This window comes from Alligator sinensis, unplaced genomic scaffold (assembly GCF_000455745.1).
Source record: "Alligator sinensis unplaced genomic scaffold, ASM45574v1 scaffold572_1, whole genome shotgun sequence".
Lineage (NCBI taxonomy): Eukaryota > Metazoa > Chordata > Crocodylia > Alligatoridae > Alligator > Alligator sinensis.
The window spans coordinates 319,405-326,367 of NW_005842288.1; the positions used below are offsets into that span (position 1 = coordinate 319,405).

Consider the following 6,963-nt stretch of genomic DNA (forward strand, 5'->3'; position numbering starts at 1 on the left):
CCATCCCTGGGCAGCACTTGCCCTAGCCCCGATCCCAGCTCCAGGCCCAATCCCTCCCTTGCTGTGGGGGCATTGATCTTCCCCCCCCACACACCCCTTTCCTCTGCCCTCCCCCCCACCACAACAGATTTACCAGCTGGATACAGCTGTGTTGACTGTCGTAAAGGAACTAATCCCCCATTTATAACATTTTTCCTATGGGAGCTATGACGTTTCAACTTTAGACAGTTTTCAGGAACCAGTTGTGTTGTAAGTCTGAGGACTGCCGGTAGCCTAAATTATTTCAGATGATGATACCTCTTTAAATATATTCAAATTTGAAGGTGTATGCCACGATCTTTTTGAACAATGTTGAGTATTTCAAAGATAAAACATATCCCAACCCCCCCCTCACAAACCCCAGCCACACCCCATCACCTCTATATACACGCTACACAAACACAAATCATGACAAAAATATTGTTTGTAATAAAATTAAAATATGTCATAGTATATACTTTTAGTATATGATACGGATTTTTTTCTGGTCCATATGACACCCCCCCCCCCGCAAAAGGAGTACTTCCCGCGGCAAAAACAGGGACTTCCAGTGGTAAAGGTCAGGGGTTAGGGGCGGGGCTTCTGGTCCCAAGATGGTGACCAGGGGGTGGAACACTTGTCAAGTGGTGGGGTTACCCTTGCAGCCCTCAATAGCTTGCCAAAAGTCATTAAGTGGCCCTCCAGCCAAAATTATTGCTCACCTCTGCTCTTATTCCTTTGATTGAATGCTTTGAGATGGAACTTTTTGCAGATTATTATTATTTTGGGCAGTCCTTGCAGATTTATATTATGATGGCACCAATCCACCAGGGTCTTCTGATATAATTTTATTATGAGAGCTATATGCTTTTATTAAAAAATTATATAATTTGGATTTTTGAAAGAGTTGTCCAGTCTTTTGTTTCTTGAGGTCCACCACTTTGTATTCCAGATTACTGTTCATTTTGGTTCCTCAGAGGGAGTGTGGGAGCCATGGTGTTAGTATTGAGTAGCATTGTCAACACCTTGGCAAAAAGTAGGTGCTAACTGTTCTTACACACACGGCATCTACTTCTCTTTAAATTCTTGCCTATTTATCTTGGAATACTTTACATTCAATCCTGCATGATCTTAAACCTTGCCTTCTGTTTTGGAGATATGATTGAGGAGCCAGACCTTTTCAATTTAATTTGTATTTGCACATTGATGCCCTAGCAGATTCCAGCCTGGGTTCCAGTTTTCCTTTGCTGAAGTTTCTGTGCCCATGAATGATCTTCTTTTGGTCTGAAGTTTCAGTTGGCATTTTTTCTTATGCTGGAAATATCAGCATCTTTAGATTCCATTGACCATGAATTGCTGCTTCAGTTGACTAACCGGTGGTTGTGTTCTACCAGAAATGGCCCTCCAGTGCTTGGGGTTCCATTCATACCTAGGTGACAGAATTCACTCTCCTCCTTCATCTCCCTCTCATTTCTCTAGCTCCTCCCTCCCTCCCTCCACTCTAAATACTACTCTGCCTTTTTTTTTTCTTTTCCTAATCCTATTACATCAGTGCCTTCCTATCTCACCCTCATGCCCCATTTACATATTTAAAAAATGTGCAAGTAATATGACTGCCAATCATTCTAATCCCTCCGCTTTTCCCTTAACCTTCACTACCTGGTGTCACAGTACTAGCATAATTTTTTTTATCCCCGATGAAGGGTGGCAGCAATCAGCTAGGTCAGTAGCTTCAAACTGTGAAATGTACATGCTCTGAGTGCATTACTTCTGAAAGGCCTTGGTTATGAGTCTCATGCTGGTGTGCTGGATCTGTTGGGGTAGGAACTTTCTTAAGGGCAATTTCATTGAGTGATTAAAATAGGAAGTTGGATATCTTCTGTTGGACTTTGCAGTAGGAGAAGAGAAAAATGAATGTACTCGGCTGATGTACTTAGTGAACTGTGTTGCCGAGCAGGTGAGAGGTTGTGTTTTGTAACAGAGCTGTTGCAATCTGTCTGGATTTCCTGGCTCCTGTGCATGCACTGTTACTACTTGGCTCTAATGTTGCATCAACACAGAATTTTTCCATTGAACTTTGTACATGTTAAATAACTTAATACAGCAAACCACTCGTGACAATTGCTTATTCTTGCTGCAAGCTGTGGCTTCTTTAGCCAAACTTTGCATCCGTTTTGCCTGACATCTGCATTTGCTGTCTGGTACTGATGTCACAGCCCATTATTTGCTATTGCCTTCCCCTTTCATTACATTAGCTGGGAGAAACAAAGAGAAGCTTATCAAAGAAGCACATGCTAGTGCAAGGGCAGGAAAAGAGACCAGAAACAAAACAACCACAATACCTTCTAAATTAACATTTTTCTTTAAGAAAGAGTGCTACTGGACAGCAGACTTCCCTTTCCATATCCTTTAGTATTTTATCAGCGCACACTGAGATTCTTAATGGCAGTGGCCTGCTATCATTTCATATAGTGGTTAAAATATTCGAAGAGAGGGAGAGAGCTAATAGGATCTCTCTCTCATTTAGAAGGTATTGAAAATGGATTTATGGTATCTATCATATACAGCCTCTTTATTGCATCACATGCACATTATTGCATTTTTCTTTGAGTGAATGGCAGTATTTTGACCACCTGCATGGAATTCACTAATAAGTTTTATAAATTCTTCTCTTAATATACTGAGGTCATTGGGATATTCAGGTGTTCAGTACCTCTCATAATTGTTATAGTAACCTAAACTATAAATATTGGTGTATAACTTTAGGCATTTGTGTTTGGAAAATTTTACCTAGCTTGTAAAATAAAGGCAGTACATTAAAACAATATAGATATAATAGGCTGTTTGAAATCTTGACACTCCTGACATTTAAAGTAATGAGCAGAACACTCCTTTTTAAAAGGAAAAATGATTTAAAATCCTTTTTATGTGCTATAAAGAAGGGGCACTATCTAAGTTAGGAAAAAATAAAATAAAAATCTTTGCTAGACATTTCTAAAGCAGAAAACCTCTTCTTTAATTAATTAATTAATCAAAGCTCCTCCCTTTCTCCAGCAGTGCTCTGTTGCTGCAAATTAATGCTTTTCTTCAGGAGTTTTCTTAATGCAGTTCTGTTCTGTGTATGAAAGAAGATAAAGCGTTGGCCAGCCTCAAACATATGACTACATCCAGCCTTTTAAAAATACCATTACAGAAGGATGCTTAATACCTATATTCAAAAAGGAAATGCATACCAGCCCTATTTATAAACTCCCTATTTTGGGGACCACAGATTCTTTATCTGAAACACAACCCCATATTCTGCTCCTGCCCTTTTTCAATGGATCTGCCTAAAGCATCCCAAATTCTCAACTGTCTTTTTAACTTGTTACTATTTGGGATGGGTGAAGTCATTTTATTTACTTTTGAAAGTTAGATTCTTATCTGCTTTGCTAAATGAGAGACTGGTGGGCAGCATGGGAAAGAAGAAGGATAGAGTAGGAAAAAAGATAATGAAAATAGAACTGAAAGGGCGAAAACAAGGGAGAAAACCTGACAGGAGAGAGGAACTGTAGACAGAAGGGGCAAAATAAGTTGAAAAATAAATGCATCTGTGTGATGGATGTAGTGCAGATACTAATTTGTTAGGTTAGCTTTTATGTATGGCTTTCCTTTTTTATAGTATAGCTAATGGTTTAAACAGAGTTTCAGATGAACAGAAAGGGTTTATAAGCTCACACTGGTTTTGCAAACTCCAGGAACTCTGAGAGATTCCTAAAACCCCAATTTGCCAAATTGGCTTTTTTCTTACCACCATAGTAAGAGTTTGTCATGTAGTTATTTATATGCCCGGTGTTCAAGACTTTTTGCATGTGTTGCAGTAGTTACCGTACTAAAGAAGTGTTGCTGTGCAGCAAACAGAATAATCATACTCTGCTTGCACATGATGTGAGACAGAACATATTTTCTCAAAAAAAGCGTCTGGGGTTCTGATCTTTACACATACTCTCTTCAAAAAATGCCTGCCCATACACTACCAAAAACAGGTTTCATTGTCAGTATTTTTCCAAAATTGACTTTTTTGACTCCATTTTTTCTGCTTCCTGCCAACTGTCCTGTGCATGCTATTTCCATTTGTCTTTTTCTCTCTTTCCTTCTGTGTATTTGCACCCTACAGTACTTTTGTAGTGTCTTGATATTTAATTTGTGAGTTAAGTCCTTTTCCAGATCATTGTGGCTACAATAATGCAAGTATGCAGTATACATGCGATACATCATCTGTAAACCTGGAAGTATAACACATTCTCTGTGTCCAAAAATGTGCCTTAGGTGTACATTTTTTTTTTTTTTTTTTTTTTTTTTTTTTACACGCAGACATGATTCAGATAAAGGAGTCCCATATAAAAACCTCTGTTACATTGAGAACATATGTAATAATAGCCTAAGAGGAGAAAAATAATGGAAGTTGGGTTTTTTTGGGGGGGGAGGGGGGGGGGAAGGGTCACATTTTAAAGCCTTGCTTTTTCTTTTCCCTAAATAGTGAAAAGCATGAGACCAGATTTAAGGTTCTCCAAAAAAACTTTAATTCTTGTCTTCATGCTCCAGCCCCTATACAAGTCATAGATCAGGGAGGTTGTATAATTAGTCAATAAGGTGCAAATCTACCCTGCTAATATCATAGCAAGCTAACACTTTATATCCCCGTACTTCCTGTTATCTCTAACAAAATCTGCTGGTTAAACCTCTTCAGTCTCATTATTTTTGATTGCCAACAGTATGTTTCTAAAAACTGACACTAAGCCTTTCCAAGACTAGTCAAAGGCAAAATGCTAGTCATTACTAAGGCCAAATAAAGGCCCAAATACGGAGTACAGGCAGTCATCGACTTACAACGTTTCGAGTTACAACGTTTCGCACTTACATTTGTAAATTGACACCCTGTTTCAACTTTTTGACGTCAGTTTCGACTTTACACCACTTGATCTGACCTGATGTCACACCAGCAAATAAGTTTGCTGCATCACCCATCTCCCTGGAGAACATCTATCCAAACTTCCCTGGACACTTTCTTTAAGACAGCAGACAAAACTCCAGAAAAACCTGCAGCCAAGACTCCTGAGAAGACTCCAGCCAAGAGCCCTTCAAAAAGTCCAACCCAGAACTGTTCAAACAGTCCAGCAAAGTCACCTTAAAGAAATCCTACCAAATCAATATGATTGCTATTTACAATATAAATACATTAATGTAGCTATATTACTCATCTATAAATGATTGAGTACAAAATTCTGGGTTATTTTGGGTGAAAATAGGGTATTGGGCCTTGGTTCAGGAACTAATCCCCCATTTATAACATTGTTTGCTATGGGAAAATTGGTTCTGAGTTACGTTTCGACTTAAGACGTGGCTTTCAAGAACCAATTGTGTCGTAAGTCCAAGGACTGCCTGTATTAAGTAAAGATGTTTTGAAGATGTAATAGCTTTGGCTTTGCCTGTCTCACATTTTGGTGTAGTGATAATAATAGTAATGATGATTTTGAAAATTTGATTTCATTTTTAAGAGGTAAACACATCTGGCTTTTCATCCTATGAAAACTGATGAATATCTTGTGTAGAACCCCAAAAACTTTCCAGGGAGAAATGTCCTTTGGTTGAGAAATAAACACAAAAAGTATTTAATTAAAAACCACCCATGTCAGCCACAATATGCCAATTTAAGGAGAAATAATGTGATCGACAGGCAAGAGTACTGATTATACAGAGACAATCATTTTCTCTTTAAAATATATGGGTAGACTCTACATTTTTCTATGCTGCGAGGAAAAGAAACATTGCTCTCATGTTCCTGGAGTCTTCAAAGAGCATGAAGTTGAGAAACCCTAGTGACAGTCTACCCACAGGACTAAGCAGTCTTCAAGGAACTGGGAAGGGGAAAAAGCATTCAAAAGAATTGCTAATTCATGCAAACAGGAAGGTTGTGCAATAAATCTGACATCCTAGGCAGGCTCCGCAACTGTTTCTTACCCCTCACTTCATATTTTGCCTAAATCTTGTATCGCATGCCTGACTCTTAGGCAGTACACCTCAGCACAGTGTTAGTAGTGACCAAAGCCCCTCACTTCTCCCTACAGGTGGAAAGAGGTGCCTTTCTGAACAAACAAACATGCCTCTTCCTTTTTCCATCCCCGACATTAAAGTTAGTGAATAAGAATCCGAAAGTGAAACTGAGTAGAAACAAAGCTGAAACCCAGTCTTTCTGTAAACACCAGGCTGCAAAACATCGGGGGGGGTGAAACAGCATGAAAAATGAAAAGGAAAATTAGACTTTAGCAAGTCTCGGTGTGTACTGAGGGCAGGAAACGTCTTCATGTTAAACGCATTAAAAAAACACAAATTTCCTTTTGAAACATGAAAAGGAGCTTGAATCTCCAGCCTCCTCCTGCTTTCCTGCTGCCAGGGACACGGTTGCCGCAGAGCGGAGTGTGGTGACTCACGGCTCCGGCCCGGGGGCGACCTGAGCGTGGTTGTGCGAAGGGGGCAGCTTCCTTCGTGTCCTCTGCGCCCTTTGCCCAGCTCCAGTGTCACGCTTTTCCGCCGTTCAGGTCAGAGGGGCTGGTGATTTTCTGGCGGAGATCCTCAGGTGCGCTGTAGCGCGGGGCGAGGACGGAAACGCAACGCCAACCCTTGCAAAACCTCTTCTCCCAGCGGCCCCCGCCCGCCCGCGGAACACGGCCCCTGTCGGCCTTTGCAAGAAGGGCGCAGCCGCGTGTGGGCGCGCAGAGCCCTGGGCATAGCGGGATAGCGAGCGGGCGGGGGACGCGGAGCTGCCGGGCGCCGCCAGGGGGTAAGGGGCGGTGACGAGTTAGGAGAAAGGCTTCTTGCGGCCCTTTCTGATTGGCTGGAGTGAAAGAGTTGCTATTGAAAGGCGGCACCGGATTGGTGGGGCGATAAGAAGCTGTCGCCTGGGCA

At 41.0% G+C, this 6,963-nt stretch overlaps 1 protein-coding gene across 7 annotated transcripts in view; it reads left to right on the forward strand.

The window, feature by feature from the left end:
- PIK3CB (phosphatidylinositol-4,5-bisphosphate 3-kinase catalytic subunit beta) overlaps positions 1-6,963 on the forward strand; it is a 181,609-nt gene that overhangs the window by 19,899 nt on the left and 154,747 nt on the right. The window contains exon 1 of one of the 7 annotated variants that reach the window (XM_025209407.1): positions 5,371-6,634. The exons of the other annotated variants lie outside the window; for them this stretch is intronic. The gene's annotated coding sequence lies outside the window, so the exon portion shown is untranslated. Of the gene's footprint in view, positions 1-5,370; positions 6,635-6,963 lie in introns of those variants that run through there. 7 annotated transcript variants of the gene reach the window in all.